The 20,874-nt window shown below is 51.5% G+C and overlaps 1 protein-coding gene across 15 annotated transcripts in view; it reads left to right on the top strand.

The window, feature by feature from the left end:
* Nucleotides 1-20,874, top strand: part of MYT1L (myelin transcription factor 1 like) — a 392,068-nt gene that overhangs the window by 24,121 nt on the left and 347,073 nt on the right. For all 15 annotated transcript variants that reach the window (XM_032353449.1, XM_032353451.1, XM_032353453.1 and 12 more), the window contains exon 2: nt 18,043-18,136. The gene's annotated coding sequence lies outside the window, so the exon portion shown is untranslated. The remainder of the gene's footprint in view (nt 1-18,042; nt 18,137-20,874) is intronic.

The following is a 20,874-nucleotide window of genomic DNA, read 5'->3' on the forward strand; positions in this document are numbered from 1 at the left end:
ACTCTCCACTGGTCCATTTCTGAATGACTTTATTCATACATCAAATAATCATTGCATATTAGCATATCTGTAATCTAATTTACAATTTTGACTTTATCGAAGTTTTAGATGCAACAGAAGAGCCCATTTGAATTTTTTAAGAGTTACAAACGTTTGACTAGGTTTTTACTTTGTGTTCATCTGAGCTGGCAGAGCCGTCTGTCTTCCTAGGGACGGGAGGGACTCCTTGTGCATGGGATCAGCATCAGCCGTGGGAAACAGCTCATGAGCAGGTTTCGTGGTGGGTGCGGCCTCCGCCGTTTGATGGCTCTGTCAAGTTTGTCTTCAAGTGGGGCAGGAATAGGAGCCCGGGGCCCGCTTTGCAACATTTCAGAGGAACGGTGCGCTCGTATCCAAGCTCACCTGTGCAGATGAGCAGACGCAGAAGAAGGAACAAACCAAGACCATTTCTGTACATTTATCCGTTCATACAAAATTCTGAAAATTCAGCCAACACCTGTGGACTGGGAGGTTCATTAGGCCATTGGGCAGTCATGGAGAGTCCCACTAACGTTCCAACCTTGAGCCGGGCTGTGCACCTCTTTGCAGACTCTGACTCTGTGGTGGTATCCTGCTATGCTTTACATTTGTGAAAATGTGGTCTGTCCTGTTATTTTCCCCCATTATTGAGTGTGCATTTTCTGTAGTAGTTGTGAAATGTGCTTATGTTAATATACTTTAAAGGTAATTGACAGAAGTAGTATTAACCTGTTATGGACATAAAAATTGGAGTGGACAGAGTTCTGTTTGTGAGTCTTACCCCCTTTATAACATATCAAACCATATTTTTTCTTTATTTTTGTATCAACAGTATGTAGCTCAGTACATAGTTTTACATTTAAAATTTTATATGTGAATAGTTCATATTCACATGAACTAAATATTTGGGCATAGTGGAAAATCTACATGTTATGCCCATATTAAATTTTTTAGTCAAAGAAAAAAATTAAAGTGGCTACATTCACGAATCCTTTCATTTCTGTTCTATTATTCTCTGTAACCAGAGAATAGAGGGCTGAGGGGGTGCCCGGCACAGAGTAGGGCTAAAAAATGCAAGTTGAATATTTGCTAAGCAGAACAATGACATCATAAATGTGTCCCTCCACATCTGTGAGATGGGGCATACTGGGTTGAAAAGGGATATTCTGCAAGTCTCTTTCAAACATCGTGCCCTTCTGTGAAGAGAAGATGACACTGGGGAGAGAGGGAGACAGAGGCACGGGTGGGCAGAGAGGAAGCAGGAGGCAAGGACAGTGGGGATGAAGTGGGAGCTCAGAGGCAGGGATGCACAGGGGAAGGCTGTGGTCCAGCACGCACAGGCTCTGGATGTCTGCACAGGGTCCAGGTCATGGCTGAGGAGGAGCGAAAGCTCCCAGGGAGTGTGGCCTGGCGCTGTCCCAGGTGCTGATGTGATGGGGACCTGGGAGGGAGACCTGTGGGCAGCAGAGTCTAGCCTGCTGGGCGAAGCCCTTGCTCCAACTCCCATCAGGGTCAGAGATGCATTGGGTGCAAGATGGAGCCTGTCAGAAGTCAGCTGTCTGTGAGCCTTCTCAGAATACCAGGACGTGGCGAGGACGTGGCGAGGACGTCCAACTCCTCCACCTCTCCACCAGAGCTCAGACAGCTTAGAAAGTAACAGTTGACAGAGTTGTTTTAAGCTAAACCCTTACGCAGGGGGAAAAAAAAAAAAAAAGCTTGATTATTTGAAAAGATGTGCCTTACTCGTGGTTCCCGAGAATGAGACTCTGACGCTCTGGGACGTGCCTACACCTTGCTGATGGTTCCTGCAGCATCTCGTTGTGTCAGACCCTGCGGGGCTGGTCCGGGGACAGCCTGCATTTCCCACAGCTGGCTGTGCACGTACAGACACTGGCTGTTGGAACTAACACAGCCCTGCTTCAGTGACCTCTCAGGAAACAGAATTAGGGGTCTTCGCCTTACAGGGTTGCGTCAAACATCCTATAATAAATCCTAGGAATTTCAGAGGCAACCAGAAATTAAATATCTATATCACACATAAACGCATAATTGTGTGTATTTTATATTTATGTGACTACTTGGAGAATACCATATTAATTTGACTCCCAGTCACTCGCGCATAGTTGTTATACACACGGAAGAAACGTTTCCATGAAAAAAATGCGCACTTCTGAGTTTAATTTATGTTGTGCCCCAGCGTGAAACCATACTGGCCATTCTAGTGTTTCACAATAATAAACTGACTTCAGGCCAGGTTAAGCGGCTTGGGAATCACTCCAAAGTCATTGACATACCAAACAGTATTGATTTTTTTTCCTTTGCTTTAAAGTTAATTAAAAGGATATAATACATCAGCAAGCTGGTAGAAAATCATCTAGAGCCAAAATGTGATTTAGGAATCTGACAAGTGGAGGATTGAGATGGTACAGACAAAGGCTGAGGTGGGAGCCGGGGGTTTGAGTGCATCCTAAGAGTCTACCCCTGAAGCGTGTATGTGGGGCTGTCCCTGGCAGCTCCAAAGGGGCAGGTGAGTGGGCATGAGGCAGAGCTACAGAAAACACACAATGAACTAGTTGAATGTTTGGGGTTCCCAATTTGATTGACAATTATGCTTTCCTTTCAAAGAAAGAAATCCAGTTGTAGATTGCTTAGCGAGCGCTGAGGGGCGCGTGTCTCGGCCAGAGGCAGCCCTCCGTCTTTGAGGCAAGACCCCCGCCCCCAGCACCGCCTCCCTCCCCACACCTCTGTCTCCTGAGATCTTGAGCTGTGGGCACAGGCCTCCAGGTCGCAGACACAGCCTCCTTCCACACAACCAGCTCCTCCTGGATCCCGGCTGGCAGCCCGTGGATTGAGGTGGTCTCTGGCTCTGGCCAGGTGTCCCTCTGGGCGTTGCATGGGCAGAGATGCTCTGTGAGGAGACTGGATGCATCTGCCACCTGGTGAGGCCAGGATTTGCATGAGCCTGTGGCTCCCAGGCCTCCACGGGATGCACTGTGTCCCGTCCTTGCAGAGGAGCCCAGTGCTTCCCGGGTCTTGAACAAACCATAGTGAGCAGTTTGGGCAGCAGAGAGAGAAGCTGTTCCCTCACATGGCATGGCAAGGTCCCGGTTGGAGGGGACGGGGATGCCTGTGGAAGGTGCGGCTGCACACGGGACCGTGCTGCGTACCTCTGGCTGGGGCTCCCTGCACGAGGACCCCCCTAGACCCCCAGTTTCAGTGTCTGTGACAGGGGTTTATTTTTAAAATACAGAGGAATATTATCACATGGATAATTTTGGCTTTTTTTTTTTTTTTTTTTTAAAGAAAAGCCTTTTATTGAAAGAAAGTTTACAGGGGCGCCTGGGTGGCTCAGTTGGTTGAGTGTCTGACTCTTGGTTTCAGCTCAGGTCATGATCTCAGGGTCATGAGATGGAGGCCCAAGTTGGGCTCAGCACTGAGTGCAGACTCTGCTTAAGACTCTCTGACAGCCGTCCACAAAAATAAATATACAAATAAATCTTTTAGAAAAGGATGTTTATAAAACTTTATAGTATTTATGTCATTTTCTTAGTTGTGGCTAGAAAATTATTACTGCAAAAGCATTCTTTAAGTTAAAATCTATCTTCTTCATGGAGATTTATTTCCCTGGCAAGTCCCATCCAGGAAGGAATGTTTATAGTTAAGCTATATTGAATGATTTCACATCTAAGTACTTACCGTACAAATCTCTGTGTGTCTACGTCCATCTTGACTCTTTAGAAAGAGATAAGGTCTCTGAGCAAAAGTTGGAGATTGGGCCAGCCTGTCCCACTGCGCCTGTCCTCAGTGGGGGCATGATAAATAATGACCAAAAATGTGTGTGTGCTGGTTGGTCTGGACGTTGAGTGTCATTTACGTTTCAGCCCAGCATTAAAATCTGGGTTTCATCAAAGACCAATGTGGCCCCGGGGCCAAGAATCACTAATCACTAGGACACCTGGGAGATCGAACGTGCTAAGGACATTATTTCATGGGTATTTTCTGCCTTTCGTGTCCTCCCGGAGTTGATCAGAACTACCTACACGTTCTTCTCAGACCCTCGGCTCAGTTTGTCAGGGGTGTGGACACCGACCCCGAGACAAAGTGGACGTGAGCAGAAAATGCATGGAAATCCTTCATGTTTCTTTGGTGGCGAGAGAGGGCTAGAATCGGTCTCTTTGTTTATCTCTCTTGTGCGGTAAGAACACTTGCCATGAGATCAGCCTCGTGGCAAATTTTTAAGTGTACAACACAGTGTTCGCTAAGGAACTGGTGTTTTCCGGCAGAGCTGGAGAACTACTCATCCATGCGACTGAGACTTTGCGCCCGTCCAGGGTGACTCTGATTTCTCCCTCCCCACCCTGGCAGCCACCACTGTGCTCTGTTTCGAGGAGCTGGGATAATTTCAATGTCTCCTGTGAGTGGGACCGTGCACTATTTGTCTTTCCATGTCAGGCTTATTTTACTGAGTGGAGTGTCCTCCAGATCTATCCTCAAAAGGCAGGATTATATATTTTTTAAGGCTGAATAATATTCTATTGCAGATCTGTCCCATAGATCACAGCTTCTTATCCATCTGTCCATCCATAGACTTTGATACTCTTTCTGTACTTTGGCAATTGTGAATAATGCTACAGTAAAAGTGGGAATGCGGGTATCTTTTTGAGATTCTGACTTTTATTCTTTTGGAAAAATAACCAGAGGTGGCATTGCTGGATCATATAGTAACACTATTTTTTTTTAATTTCTTGAGGAACACAGTGTCTGCATCAGCCTGTGTTCCCACCAACAGCATACGGTAGTTTCTTTTCTCTGCCTCCTCACCAGCACCTGTGGTTTGTGTTGTTGGTTTTAGTCGTTCTGACAAGTGTGAGGTGGTGTCTCATTGTAGTTTTGATTTATATTTCCCTGATGCCAAGTGATGTGGAGGATCTTCTCATGTGTCTGTTGAGCATCTGTGTGTCTGCTCTGGAGAAATATCTGTTCACGTTCTTTGCCCATTTCTAACTGAGTTGTTCTGTTTACTACCGAGTTGTTGTAGTTTTTTATATGTTTTGGATATTAGTCCCTCTCAGATGTGTGGTTTGTATACATTCTCTCCCATCCTGTATGTTGTCTTCTCACTGATTATTTTATTTGATACAGAATTCTTAATTTTGATGCACCCCCTCTTGTCTATTTTTGTTTCTATTACTTAATATTTTTAAGATGTTCATACTACACAAAGTGATCTAAAGATTCAATAAAATCTCCATCAAAATCCCAATGGCATTTTTTACAGAAATGGGAAAAACAATCCTAGAATTCATATGGAACCACAAGAACCCCAGATAGCCAAAGCCATCTTGAGCAAGAGCAACAACATGGGAGACGTCGTACTTCCTCCTTATATTATAACGAAGGTACAGATGCTAACTCAGGGTAGTGCTGGCGTGGGCAGGTGTGTAGACCAAGGGGAGAGAATAGCGAGCCCAGGAAACACCCACGTATACACTGTGGACTGATCTTCAACGAGGGCGACAGGCGTACACAATGCTGACAGGGAGAGTTGGTCCAAAAATGGTGTTTGTCTCACTGGACATCCACGAGCAAGACTGTGAAACCCTTAACGTTGCATTGAACCCAAAGTCCGCTCAAAATGGAGTAGAGACTTAAATATAAGACCTAAAACCAAAACTCCTTGGAGCAAAAATAGGGAAAAGGCTTCATGACAATGGTCTTGGCAATGGTTTCTCAGAATAGACTCGCTCTGCTAAAATTTAGGGCCCATTTTTCTTACCTTAGATGGCTCCTAAGTGCATTTACTTTATTTTTCTGGCCTTCCTCCCTCACTGGGAAAGTGCTCAGATGGTAATGGGGAGGAGGAGGAGGACAATATTTCATTCTGTATAAAAGGATCCATTTGTTCTTCCTTGAGAAATTCCTGAAACCTCCCTGGACTTAATGCTTCTGAGCTCACTGTGCAGTGCATACGGCCGCCGGAGTGCTGGGAGGGGGCGTGGAGAGATGTGAATGTGCCTGAGTGTTAGGAATTTTAAAACCTGTCTCTTGGGGAGAATTCATAGGAATGCCCTGACCCATCTGCAGAGAAGACTGCACTTGGTGAGAGCCTTTTGCACTGACGACGGACAGGTGAATCCTGCCCTGTGCCACGCACGACCCTGAGCGCCACGTGACTCGGTTGCCTGGGACCATCCTGGTTTGCACCTGTGGTCCAGGTGTCCCACCTACTCTACCTTCTGTCCTGAACAAGGTGCTCTGAGTGAGCTGCCCTATTGTTAGCACTGTTCAAATACAAATTTCAAGATGCTTCTGACTCGAGCCCACAGGAAAAATGACTCAGAAGGCATTTCTAGGACACTGAGGCTTTTGGTACTTCACCACGGTGTCTTCAGAAGCAGAGAAAACCCACAGAATCAACGTTTCTTGAATAAGGGCGGTGCATCCTGTGCCTAGCCAAAACTGCCGGGGACCTGATATTTGTGTGATTACTGGCCCACCCTAAAACATCCACACGCAGGTAGCTCTAATTGGCCCTAAAATGTCCTCTGGATCAATGCCCGTCAACATGAGAAGGGAGCAACGCTCCCCCCGCACGCCCCGCCCCAGTGCTGCTGCCACCTGACCTAAGCTCGGGTGCTGTTTTCCTGACATCGGGACCAGTTGCTGGTCTGGGGAGCCTCAGGGAGTTTGCAAGCCCTACACGGCAATGCTCACGTCTCCTAACGATCTGCCCACGGAGAGGTAAAGATTGGCGCTGATTCCATTGAGTCACGGCTTTCTTGAGTCTGAGACAGGCCGTGGCTTCCTTCCATACTGGGGAAGCGCCCGTCTGCGCTCTTGGGCACGGGGCAGACTGCACACGCACGGCCGTGGTATGGGGAACCTGTCTGCACTTCGTCCGGCCCGCCTCCTGGTCTTTACACTGACGGCCCTTCCCTGTCTCCTGGATTTAATGACATCAGTGAGACAGCATTTCTACAAGAAAGAAATGTCTGTATCGCTGCCGAAATAGCAACATGGAGAGAAATTATACACCAGCCATACTCAAAAGAGCATTCCAATATTAATCACAAATCTTTTAAAAATTTTAATTTCTTAAATAAAGGGGAAAAACCCTTCAAATGGAAATATTTTCCATGAATCACATCCTTTCTCTTAAAATTAAAAAAAAAAAATCATCCAAGTGGGAACAGGAGCAGCTTATCAAACAGGACGAGCACCCTATCTCGGAGAGCCGGCCTGTTCCTGGGGAGATGTTCTCCCCCGTGGTTTAGAAGGCGCTGATACCTCCTGCCTCATAAATAGCTTTTGCTTCAGGAGCAGTGACAGCATGTTTCCTGCATTTCTGGTAGGCTTTTTTGGTTAAGATTTCGTTTATTTATTTATTTATTAGAGGGAGCGGGAACGGCGGAGGAGCACAGGGGACCGAGGAAGAGACTCTCAAGCAGACCCCCTCTGAGCGCAGGGGCCACTGCGGGGCTCGCCCAGGACCCTGAGATCATGCCCTGAGCTGAAAACAAGGGCCGGACGCCCAACTGACTGAGCCACGCAGGCCCCTTCAGTAACTTTTGTATCCAACTTCCTTAACCTTTTCTCGGGGTTCCTTTTGACTGATTCTGGCTTGGTTATAGGCACCTCCTGGAAATATAGAATAACATTTTCTGTATTTTCTATATTTGCCCACTGAGCTTTTCACTTTTTTATTTTTTTTAAATTCCACTTAACTCTGGGGCCCGTGGGTGGCTCAGCTGGGTCAGGAGTTGAGTCCTCATGTCACAAGACTGAGATCAAGCCCCACGTCGGGCTCCTCGGTGGGCTTGGAGTCTAAAGAGAATTGCATTGAGTTTCTACTTAAACTCGTTAGCGTACGGCGTTACATTAGTTTCGGGCGTAGAACAGCGGCTCGCGGCCCTGCACATGACCCACTGCTCCTGCCAACACATGCCTCCGTCATTCTGGTCACCTGCTTCCCCACCCTGCCCCACCTCCCCTCTGGTGACCGTCAGTGTGTTGTCTGTCGTCAAGACTCTGTTTCTTGGTTTGCGTCTCTCTGTTTTCCCCCTTATGATTGGTTTTCAAATGCAGCTCTGTTCTCTGTTTTCTTGATTCTCTGTATTTGGGTTGCCCCCTTTTGAAATGAGGTGGTTTTGAGGGCAGGAGCACCATCCGTCTCTCTGTGTCCCCCACCTCTGGCGACATCCCTATCTTGCCCTCTCTCAGAGGGTGAAGCGTCTCTATTCTGGGTCAGCCTCTTCTGATGGCTGGATGGCTGGAGAAACTCTGTGATGTCTGCAGTCTTGCTGCCCATCATTTACCAAATGGAATACTGCACGGCAGACACTCCGGCTTTCTGGACACTTTGCGTGCAGGTGGATTGCTGTCCTCCCGACCTCCCGGGCACCATGGCTCCAACCCCCTGTCTGGAATGTTCTCCTCTTAGCTTTTCGCCTGATTCATACTCAGGCTTCAGAGCTTGGCCCCTGACTCTTGCCCAACCTATGATTCCTCTTTCCTGAGTTCATACAGATCTACTCCAAGACCTCAGTGCTTATAACGTCACAGTGCCTCTGGTACACAAAGACGAGTCACAGATTTCCCGTTGACTCGCATGTCTCAGGAGTCCCCTGAAACCTCCCTGGCGTGTATTCAGGGTCTCTGAGACCCACCATGATAGGGAGGCCACTGCCAAACAGGAACACGTCATTTTTAATAGCACTTAATGGACGTCATTCTCCGATGGCTTCTGTACCTGGAATGTTACCTGCCTGAGGCCTGGGACTGTCTGTGCAGGGACAGACATCGATCCAGGGATAGAGAGAGAGATAATGCCCAGCAGGGTGCACTGCCTAAGCTACGTTTTCAACGAATAGCTCATAATGGATTTATTCTACAAAGTAAATGGTAAAACGAGCATCCAATGATCCTTGAGCAATAACGGGTCACCTATCTCCTCATATTTGCACGTGGTTTGGACACCCTCACCTGCCCTAACAGAAGGGAGAGACAGAGCGGGACATATTTAAAGCACCCGGGTCCCGTCAGTGTTCCGGAGACGCGTCTTGCTCTCCACGGCTCCTGCCCTACTTGTCTCTTCCCGTCTTGCGCAGTGAACGGAAATGCAGTCTCCCAGTTGGCTTGGCTGTGGTCGTGGCACCGCACAAGGCCCCGAGGGGCACCCAGCTCGAGCAAGGTGGTGTGCTGGGCTCAACATCCTGTGATCCCGACCACCTTCGCGGCTCACCTTCTTTCTCAAACAAAACCACCCCAAACCAGTAGCTGCGACCACTGGGCTCTACTGTGTTGGACCTGGCCGGATCCGAGAGTGTCTTGGGGGCCTGGTATTTCAGGGGTCCCCCCTGAGGGCAGACTGCTTTCTCAGCATAGGCAGGTGACCTGAGGAACGCCTGTCAGCTGTCACCATCTTCTGTGACCAAGTTTGTCTCTCCGTCTTGTCACCTTCCTGCCCGAAGCTTCATACTCATGTAGCTTTAGACAGTGAGACATGGAGAGAGCTGACGGCAGGCAGGAGCCTGGTGCTTTGTCATACATGCACGGGTCTCACGGCTTCTGGAAGTCCCTCTAATGCACAGCAGACGGGACAGCGCCGGTGCCGACCGCCTTCTCCTCCTCACGCCCTCCTGCGCCAGCACGCCCTCACACAGCCCGCCAGGAGAGCCTCGGGTGGAGGTGTGCGGTCCAACATGAAGAAGCCTGAGGTCCTTCCACGGAGAGCGTCCCACATCTTTCCTTCTTGTGTATGCATTTGTAAAACTGTCTGTCTGACTCCAGAGGAGCCAGGAGGAGGGCTGCTGTCCGCCTCCTGTCCCCCAGGCTGGCCCAGCTCCTGGGAGGGCCAGGGCCACCCCGCAGGGCCACATGTCTGGTTCTGTCTGTCCTGGTGAGCAGTCTGTCTGGCAACCCTTGCCCCCTGGGGGGGAAATGCATTCTCCTCATTTCTGTGGCTCCTGGACTCTGGCGATAGTGCTCCGAACACTTCGTCTCCCCCGTTGCCCTCAGAGCACTCGGCAGGCACTCGCACACAGACACTGGCGTTCACTCCCTTCCGCTCCTTGGTGGGGCTCGCGTCCTTACTCTCCCCCAGGCCTTCGGAGGAGGGGACCCAGCCTGGCTGTCCTGGCTAAACTGTGCCGTGCCCCGCCGCACTGCGGCGAGGGCTCTGCGGAAAGAGCCGCTGGGCTGGGGTCTCCACGCCCGACCCCTCCCGGCCCCTCGGCTGCCACGAACCTGAGCCTCCACCTCCTTGGTTCGGTGTCTCAGCGACTTGATGTTCTTCCCGCGAGCAAGGGCTGCAAATGAAAGGGGCACCTTCAAGATGGAGGAAGTGTATGCTTTTTCTTTTCTTTTTGCTTTTCTCAGTATTCGAAGATTCATTGTTTGTGCAGCACACCCAGGGCTCCATGCAGTCGGTGCCCTCCACAGTACCCACCACCAGGCTCACCCAACCCCCCACCCCCTTCCCTCCAAAATCCTCCGTTTGTTTCTCAGAGTCCTCAGTCTCTCATGGTCCGTCTCCCCCTCCGACTTCCCCCCATTCAGTTCTCCTCTCCATCTCCCCATGTCCTCCGTGTTACTCCTTATGCTCCACAAGAAAGTGAAACCATATGATAACTGACTCTCTCTGCTTGACTTATTTCACGCAGCATCATCTCCTCCAGTCCCGTCCGTGTTGCTACAGAAGTTGGGTATTCATCCTTTCTGATGGAGGCATCATACTCCATAGTGTGTATGGACCACATCTTCCTTATCCATTCGTCCGTTGAAGGGCATCTTGGTTCTTTCCACAGTTTGGTGGCCATGGCCATTGCTGCTATAAACATTGGGGTACAGACGGCCCTTCTTTTCACTGCATCTGTATCTTTGGGGTAAATACCCAGTATCCAATTCAAATCGAAACCACATTGAGATGCCGCCTGACACCAGGTAGAGGAGGGTACTTCTGACTGTGTTTCAGTGAGCCCTGCCCTGTTCCTTCTCTCTCGCCGATTTTCACATCTTGTCCCTCATCCTCTCTCCGGCTCTTCTGCCCCCAAATTTCTTCTCAATAGTTTTGCTCACATATTTGAAGTTAAAGTGAGAAAAAATAATTGGAGAGAACAGTTGGTCAGTTATTACTCAGTATCTCCGATTCAGGGTGAGACTTTTTTACGAGATGGGCGCGTGGACCCACGTTGTAACCCTTTTCAATTTCAAAATGCAGACTTGGGGCTTCATCCGACCTGTGCACGGGCTGAGTGTGGCCCCTGGGGATGGTCCTGTCCAGCTGCCTGGCCAGTGCCTGAGGCCTCAGGGTGTCCAGCCTGCCCACCCCAGACCTGGCCACCTCTGGGTCCCCAGTACTCTCTCCCAGATGCCGAGTCTCAGTGGACAGGCCCTTGTGTGGTCCCGACATACGTGCGAAATCAGAAATGGCAAAGACAGTTTAAGTGGGAAACTTCCCAGAAAATCCTTAGAGAGCCAATCCTCAGGCTTTTGTGCACTTTCTAACTTTTTCTCTAATTTCGGGTTCATTTTTACATAAGCCGTTCGAGAATGGGATTTCTTTGCTACCCCATGTCATGGAGGCCCCCACCTAAGGAGAGCCACACACCCAGACGACATGACCGTGTCCAGCGTGGTGACAGCCTAGGGTGCGCTCCCTCTGCCTGGCCACCCGGGGGGCCACTCCCAGGGCCTGCCCCCTCCTTTGTCCGCTGTGTCTGAGGCCATGGCCCATTCAAACAGCCTGGACGCGCTGGTCCTCTGCCCCGCGTGGCCTGCGCCACCTCCTCCCTGCGCCACACCAGTGGGGGACCGCGGAGGACCCTCAGCCACAGCCTGGGCGCCGAGAGAGGCTCCCTGGAAGTTCACATGGTGGCCCGCACACCTGGGGCTCAGGGACGGCCCTGAGGCATGGGCCACCCTTCTGTGTAGTTTCCTCGGGCACCTCCAGAACAGACTTTTTAAAGTCTCAAGAGATGCCTCAGTAGACGCTTGAAGACCGTCTTCAGAAATACTGGAAGTGGTCGCAGGCACCGAGACATCATGTTACAGTCCTCCCCGACCCTGGGTGTGCACAGTCCAGTCCGAGGGGGACCCCTGGGTCGGAGCAGAGTGCACCTGCCCACCTGCCCGCTTGCAGGGAGTTCTCCAGAAACCCGCCGTGCCTCACCGAGCACGCGGGCTGCATCTGCTCGCGGGGCCTCGGGTCCGAGCTCCGCCCGCCTCTGCCTCGACGGAGCACCTTCCTTCTTGCTCCGTGATGCGTCCTTCCTGTCGCGCTCCTGGATGTGTAGGACAAGGGGCTGGTGTCTTCCTCTTGGCTTGGCGTCCTGCCTCTCCTGCCCCAGAGTCACTGTTTCAACTCTCTCCGGGCGGAAGTGCCGTGCCGGCTGGGTTAAATCTTCTCAATCATGCCCCTGGGGGGCTTCTGGTTTCTGCCGGCACTTGTAGAGTCACCGCCTTATATCCTTCCTCGCCCTGCGTCCGGGACACTGGCGTCTGACCTCGTAACGGGACTGAAACCCAAGTCACAAATCCCTGGTCTCACAGACGAGAGACAGATAAGCCACACCATGCTCCGCAGCGGAAACCTGGAAATAGGGCCCTTTTATCTCTGATTGCTGGTTGTTCTCACTTCTCTCGCTGCTTCTGTGCCCGTCCCTGCTTTTGAGTTTTGCTTCTTTGAGTCTTCCTTAAAAATAGAAATTGTACGCAGCTGTATTTTTGGTTACCGGCTTTCCCTTCTCTTCCAGACTGATTTTCGCGATGGCCCTGCAAGGTGAGTGGGGCGGGCGTGTCGTCGCCCCGTCGCCCCGTTCTCCAGCCGGGAAGCCGGCTGGCTGGCGAGGGGCCGGCCGCGGGGAGCGGTGCAGGACCGCTTCAGACCCGGGTCTCTTTGGTGGATGCGAAACCTTCCCTTTGAGCCTGTTGTTCTCAACCGCGGCTTCCCATGAGGGTCACCTGGGAGTGCTTTAAAAATACTGATGCCTGGGCTCACCTCAGGCCAATTAAACCAGTCTCTGCAGGTGGATGTCGGCGTGCGGTAAACGCTCCCCAGGTGATTCTAACACGCGTCCTGCGCCGAGGGCTCTGCTGTTTCCTTCCTCGCCGTCGGAGAATGAGCGGAGGGAGCCGGCTGTGTGGATGGTGCCTGGACAGCTAAGAGAGTCTTGATTTTTCAGCCCGGGTTCCTTGACTAGCCTTCCAGTCGGTGTGGACACATCGTGAGTAATGAAGCTTGAATGGTTCCCTTCCTTCGGTGCTATCTCAACGCCCGCCTCAGCGTTGCAGTTCCTGGAAACGTAGTTTCTTAATCCCACGGCGGAATCAGTACCCTTAGTCATGTGTTCGCGCCGGGGAATAAGGCCTGTAACGCCCTCGTCTTCCGGCAGAAGGCGGCTTTGGAGGTCAGCTAGTCCAACGGCATTTAAACTCTAACAAAAACCCCCTTTAAAAAAAAAAGGACAGAGATGAGGTATGAGCGTGAGCTCCGGGCTTCCCAGCGCCCTTCTGCCCCAGCTGGTCTCCCGGGCCATCTGTGCAGGCCGTGGCTGGGTGTGTCCTGGGGCTCTGGGGCGGTGCAGAGGCAGAGACTGTGGGAGGCAGGTCCCCCGAGGGGCTGGTTGGGCTGCCAGGGACCCCGGAGCGAGCAGGGTGCTCCGCGTCCGCCCCGGCCCTGCCGCCTCTTTGCCTGCCCCTGTGCCGGGCTTGCGACTGTGTGGCCGGCATCACGTGCTCACGGGGGATGTTGGATGGGGGGTTGCCAAGCCGGCACCAGAACATAAAGACCTTGCCTCCCGCCGGGATCCCAAACCTGGCTCGGAGAGGTCTTCCCCCGGGAGCACAGCTCCTCCTTCCCTGCGCCTCCCCTCCACCTCCGGGGACCCTGTGGGCGGGGGGTTAGGGAGGCTCTGTCTGTGCGGTGACGCAGGTGAGGCTGGGGTTTGGGGATTGCTGATCTGTAGGAGATTAATTGGACATCTGAATCTCATTCTTGCGCCCCTCAGACAGTACTAAGAAAGGCACATCATTCCTCAGATATCAAATGCTTTAAAATATCCATCCTGGGCTCAGCCCATTGGAGAGTTTTGTTCCGTTCCGCTCAGCTTCTGTTCCACTGGCTGTGCCCGCGAGGTCACGTTTCCCCTGCAGACCACCAGGCAGTGTCGCAAGAGGTCTGCTCCGGGCTCACAAGGAGATGCCGTCCAAGGTCACTTGGCGGTGAGCGGGCTGTTAGGGTCTTTTCTGTTGCTGCTACCGGTGTCGCCACGTGCTCATACGTTTGAAGTTGTTTTGCATTTACTTTCTGCAGCCCAGCCTTTCCACGAGGTGCATGTGGAAACTAGCTGCCTCGACCTCACTGTCCTGGCCCGAAGGCAGAATAATAAGCGGGCGGCACATCACTTAGAAGGAAGAGAGGGGACGGCTCTGCTGCAGCCACGCTAGGGGTGGGGGTAACTTGCTCCTGGAAAAGACGCCGACAGACGTCTACATAGTAAGTTAGGTTTACAATAAACACAAAGAAGCAAACTTTCAGACTCCTGTGCCCAAACGCTGCAGCCTGCCGGCCAGCGGGAAACAGAACCTGCCTCATCCCCGCCATGCACGGGCCCCATCACGGTGCTGTCAACTCACTTTCATTTGAGAAGCCGTGAACTGGAGGAGGTTCGGAGCCCAGCGCTCCGGAGGCCGACCGGGGCGTCTTACACAGTCCTCTAGCACGAGAGTGTCCACTCTGAGCATTTATTTGCACTTGGCCCCAGTCAGATAAAAACTCAAAGTGTAGCTCGTTGTGAAAGGAACCTGATCAGTGAGACTGTGGACCAGCGCTGTCCGGTGGAGATGCGGGGCGAGGTACAGCACGTGTCTGCGTTTTCCCGGTCCCGACACAGAGTAAGCCAAATAAAAATAAGCAGATGAGATTAGATTTCATATTTATCTAACCTCGATTATCACACTAATAGGTAATCAATATGCATTTGTTAATGCACTATTTTGTATCTGTTTTCATAGCACTCCCTGGTATTTTGCAGTTGTAACACGTCTCAGAAACCAGTCAGCCTCCAGCGCTCGGGAACCCCCATGGCTGGGGACAGCACAGGCGTAGGTGCGCAGAGAACACGTAACCTCTCACTGAAGTCTCCCCGACCTTTTGCTTTGTCTTGGTATATGGTGATTTTTAAAAAAGTGGCCTCTGATTTTATTGAGGGTTTAGCCTGGGGTCCAGGAGCACATGCTGAGGAATTGGGTTGTCCATGTCCAAATCCAGCTGTGCGGTCCACAGACTCCGTGGTCTTCAGCCTCCAGGCCTTGTTTCTGTGACCTGCAGAATCCACGAAATCCACCTGCCTCGCTGCCAGGGCTAGGCACGACAGAGCACGTGCCACGTCTCTGTTTCTGTCTTTGCGAGTGTATCTTCCCTCCTTCAGAGAATGAACCGTAGTATAGATCTCAGGAAACGAAACCAAAGAAGCTGTATCGATGTCTGTCTTGGGAAAGCTGCAGAAAGGCCCAAGCCAACACCCTGCTCTCTCTCCCTCCGCCCCAGCGCGCTCCGCCCGGTGGTCAGAGCCCACTCGTGGCTCAGCCTGGCGTGTCAAAGCTGTTGCTGCTTTGCTCCTGCCATTTCCGGGGAAAGCATCTGGCTTCTGCTCTGCTGAAAAGTGGTAAATTGATGCAGAAATAACTACAACTTTGTGTTTAAAAGATAATTATTAACTGGAATATCCACATGAATTTGAAAACCAGTTCCCTAACTTACAGATAACAAAAGCTTCACCGTCGAGGTCAAAGTGTTTAATGTGTTGTGCCCACTTTACAGACTAGAAACTCTTCGCAAAGCTTTGAAATTCTGCCTTTTTCTATCCACAGGAATTAGATTATTCATATTTTTAGAGATACTTAATAAAAGAACAAGAAAGACAGGAACGGGCCGGGGCTTGCTTCTGCTTCTTCAGATTGGGTAGCTTTGAGCATGTGCACGGACTGTAAATCCAGCGTTTCCCATTGGAGCCAGGATGCTGGTTCTCAGGACCTTAAGGAAAAAATGGGAAAGATAAGGGATCAACTGTATTCGAGTCTAGTCATTTCTTCCCGACATTCCAAAGCCCAGCACCCCGTTTCGATACACTCGAAGTCGCGCGGACGTCTGTAGACCTCCTGAGCCTTTTTAAAAAGAAGGCTGATCGACTAAGCACAGAGTAAAGCAGCGGCAGTTCCAGGTGTGAGGAATGCTTGTGTCCACACACGTATCCACGTCTGTCCTTACGTGACCGCACGAGCATTAATTCCATTCATTGGCCACAAACTTCTCTAAGTGGGGTGGCAGGTAGAGAGAACTCAGCAATGTGGTGTCTGACACCGATCCGGTCCTCTCGTGAGAACCCTTCCCTCCCTGCCCTCGGGACCATGCAGCCCTCCTCCAGCCCTGCACGGAACCATCCAGAGGAGGGAGAGAGACTGAGGCCCACCTGCGTCCTGGTTCCAGCCCCCAGAGCCAGCTCGCGTGCCCCTCAGCTGGCTAAGTCAGCATCCTGCTCAGCACGGGTGGCCTCTCCTGCCCTGCACCAGGGGCCATTTGGGACCATCAGAACATTTGCTTCTGACTCACACTAGGCAAGCATGCTCTGACCCCAGTAGAAACTAGAGTTAATGTCATTTTTGGTTATAAAGTAAGATCACAAGGCCTGAAATCCTCATAAGTAGCTTCTAATGGGTTCTTTGTTTTATTTTTCCCATTTATTAGAAATTGCCAGAAACTTGATATCTGTGTAAGCCCTTTTAAAACTGTGCCTGGTTCCTTTGAGGTTGGGGATGGTCTAAAATGGTCTCCGCATTTAACAGCAATGATGGTGTTCTGAAGACACCGGGAAGCGTTTCTGCGCGTGAGCCAGGGCGGGGTCGCAAGGACTAAATGTCTCCTGCCGCGAGAGTGACAACCTCAGGACTGGTGTTTCAGTGGGTCTGGGACGTTGGAGGAAAGCGTGCAGACGTGGACAGAATTCTGGAGTCAGAAGGAGCGGGTCTTGCATCCTGGCTGTGTGTCTCTGCATCACAGGACATCTTGAACGAGCGCAAAACGGGAACAAGGTCTCGTGTCTCGGGAGTGCCATGAGACCGTGGGTCTCAGCCTCTAGCGCGGAGCCTGGCTCTCGCGGTCCGTCAGTAACAGCAGCGACGGCCCGCACTGCTCTTAGCACCCTCTGTGGTCTCGCTTCAGCCATGGGAAGTGAGACCCTGGCGGGCTGCGAGCACCCCGGGGGAGGGCATCCCAGGTAGAGGCACAGAATAGAAGCAAAGTTGAGAGCGTAGATTTTCATGTTTCATAGTTCCTCCCACAGAACAGCTAAAATTGGAACGAGTATGGTTGGTGGTTGGAAAACGTTGAATTAATGTTCCAGAGCAGTTTTCACTTCCCTCCCGTGCCCCCACTTCTCTGAGCAAACCTAGAAAATAGGAAACGTCCAACTTCCTTCCTTCCCCGGGCGTCTTTCTTACTCGGTTTGTTTAGATCTCGGGCTTCCCCTGTAGAATTAGTCCTCAGGGGGCCTTGGGCAAGCAGCCTGGTTCCGAGGTTCTTACGTGGCCCCTCCTGCTGCCATACTGAAAGCTGGTGCGCTCACCTTGCGGTCCAGAACCTTCTGTGCGTGACTGTGTGATTCCCTGACGAGCTGGCGTGTCCCGGGCCCCTGAGCTCGTCTTGGACTCCCCTCCCTTTGTTGGTGGTCTTTGTACAGAGGCCAAAGCCCTGAGGACTGACCCAAGTGTCACACACCTGACCCTGTTCTTTAATTTTTATTAAAGAGCGGACTTTCTATTTCAAAGGCACTACGGCTTTGAAGGCCGGAGCGGGGTCGTGTAGCTCCAGGACGGTGCCGAGCTGCGCGGCAGTGCGTGCGACGCGTGTGTGCACAGCGTTCACTGGTTCAAGGAGAGCGGCCTCCGGGCGGGGACTTGTCCGTTCCCATCAGATCGCGAGACCATCTCGGCCCCACTAACCACGTCTCCTGTCCCCTCTTTGTGCAGAGACGCTCACGCGGAGGCCGAGGACAAGGTGCACGCAGCAGCCGTCTGGACACCTGTGCGACCTGCGCCGATGTCTGAGGAGTCGTCGAGTGTGGTAGGTTCACGCACGCGGGCCTGGCGCTCTTGCTGGGAATGCGAGGAGTGTTACCTGAGAACAGGCATTTGGGATGTGCTGGGGCCCCGTGTTGAACTCGGTCCGTCGAGGCAAGGGCTGCTCTCTGCCAGTATTTCTTACTGTTTTTGACATCGAGATGCTTCAGTTTTACCTTCTTGTTCAGTTGATGAAATACCACCAGTTAGAGGGGCACAGCCTTACCCTGATGAGAGCTTTGTGTGCGATCTAAGTGTCTCAGAAACGAGCCAAATTAAGCCGAGAGCATTAGCCAAAAAGCATATTTATATGTCAACACAGTGCTTTTAAGTTCTTCATGTTTCATTCTTAATATTCGGGCGGTGCCTGAGGAGTTTGGGTGACTTCTGCTGGGGTCCTTCCCCGCGGGCCTCATGGTTTCTCTGCAGACCGGTGGGTGGACGGAGTGTGCGAACAAGCCCGCCCGCGCCCGACGCGAGCTGGCGTTCCCTCTGTCTCCCAGAGGCAGCCTGTGGCCCACTCAGAATGTGCAGGGCAAAGGTGAAAGTTTGGAAATGTGTCATTCTTGCGAGGCCACCCCCTTTCTTGCTGATGGACACATGGAGAGGCGTGTCGTCGCTAGGAGTGTCTCCCCCGTGCCCCGCGCTTGCTTCATGCCGGCCGCCCTGTGTGGCTTCTGACTCGTGCTCCTTGTCTGTCCTCCTGTGTCTTTGGGAAGGACCTGTCCTCGCCCCCTTGCGGACGTGATGACAACAGGGCTGAGGTGAGGGACGGTTGATCCAGGGGACACCCGTTTCCAATGACTCACCTAGGACTGCAGCATGCGGTAACCCTGTGGTGTCTTTTTTCCAAGGTCACACACCCAGACCACCATTCGAAACTCTTAGAAAATGTACCTTGAGACTCAATTTCATCAACTTTCACCCTCTTCTTGAGTAATGCAACCTTGAGTAGGGCATGCTGGAGAGCTCTGTCTGTGTCCTGTGCCGCTGAAACACACACTCGACCTTTCTGAGCCTCTGCTTTCCCTCCCGGTGATGAACGGGTAGGACGGAGAAGTGATAGTCTTGCCAATAAGACCAGATGAGTCCCCATCAGGACCGTCGGAAGTGAGCCCGTCGTTCAGACCTGGTGCTCTCCATTTACGGCGCAGTGAATCCGTAATGGAGAATCACACATTTCCAAGGCCCCGCTCTAGCTTCCCTCACGTTTTGGTGGCGACGTTATCAGCAACTGATGTTCTCAACGTCATTCCTGCTGGCATCGAACTGCCGGGGAGCTAGAGAGAACTTTTAATTTTAGGTTTTGCTACATAATTAGTATTTGTCCATTGTACAGAATTAGATATTCTAATGAATATCTATATCTGTATTCCATATATAGATATAGCCGTGCCTACCTCATCAAGAGCCGAAACACTGAAAATACCAGAATTCGGTGATACCATCATTAATATGTTGGTTCAGAATTTCTTGCAACTGTTTCCCTTGCACATGTGACTTTGAATTAAGACGGATCATACTGTACTTTTGTTCTTGACCCGTTTTTACTTTACGCATACACACGTCTTTCTGGATCAATAAGCACATTCTTGTAACACCATTTTCCATGGTGTGTAGCATTCCGTTTATGGCTATGCTAAGTACATATAGATCCTTTCTTGTAATTTTGTCCGTTGGCTTATGAGAGAAGTTAATGGCCGATCCTGTAAACCTTTTACATTGTTAACTGCCCCCTTGACGTAAGTTAGTGGTGTAACAACTAGCTCCAAGTGTACGTACACGTTAAGGCTTTTGAGAAGGAGAGAGCTGGTAACACCGTCCTCCACCCGTCCGTCCTGTCCGGTGACGCCGCTCCCTCTGCGACGGCACACAGAGCTCAGCCCCGTGGGGGAGCGCTCGGCCGTCCCACGTACAACTTGTATGAATCTGACTTGGGAAAAGGACGCGACTGGAGTGAGATCTTGTTTCATGTATAACCCAAATCCCAAGCGCTCATTTCCACATCCTACACTTTTGTTCTTTCGTTCCTGAATTAATTGGACACATGAAGTACCTACCGAGCGTGAGGCCCGAAGCTGGCGCGGCCGGCGTGTGGATGGCAGGATGGAGCCCTACTTCTGGGCAGGGCGATGGAATGCACACTCGCACCGGGCACCGGACACCGTGTGAGAAACACGGTAACAAACTGCTTCAGAAAACCATCTGGGGGTGCCTGGGTGGCTCGGCCAGTTAAGCATCTGACTCTTAATCCCAGCTCAGGCCTCGATCTTGGGGTTGTGAGTTCAAGCCCCACGTCGGGGTCCGTGCTGGCTGTGGAGCTTAAAATATACGTGTAAATTACCCGGAATATGTGTATATATATGTAAGCTCACATGCGGATCCTCTCGAGCATATACACAATTTCAAATACTTAATTATTTCTACGTGTGTGTGTATATACATATATATATACATATAAAATTTCAGTGTTAACCGTTTAACACAGTGACCACCATCATTCTTGAGCTGTAACCCTCGTTCCAAGATCCGCAGCCACGAGGGGAAGATTGGGTCACGTTCGTTGTGCCGTGCAGAACCGCAGAGGGTTCCGTACCAACCCTCCGACCCGCCCTGCCACCCCGGACGGGGAGCTTTTCCAGCGCCGTCTTGACCACTACAGAAACGGACGGCCTGCCGCTCCGCGAGGTGGCCCATCCCGCTGCCGAACTGCGCGCACGGCTGGAATGTGGCTCACAGCGT

The sequence above is a fragment of the Mustela erminea genome, chromosome 7, assembly GCF_009829155.1.
Source record: "Mustela erminea isolate mMusErm1 chromosome 7, mMusErm1.Pri, whole genome shotgun sequence".
NCBI classification, from domain to species: domain Eukaryota; kingdom Metazoa; phylum Chordata; class Mammalia; order Carnivora; family Mustelidae; genus Mustela; species Mustela erminea.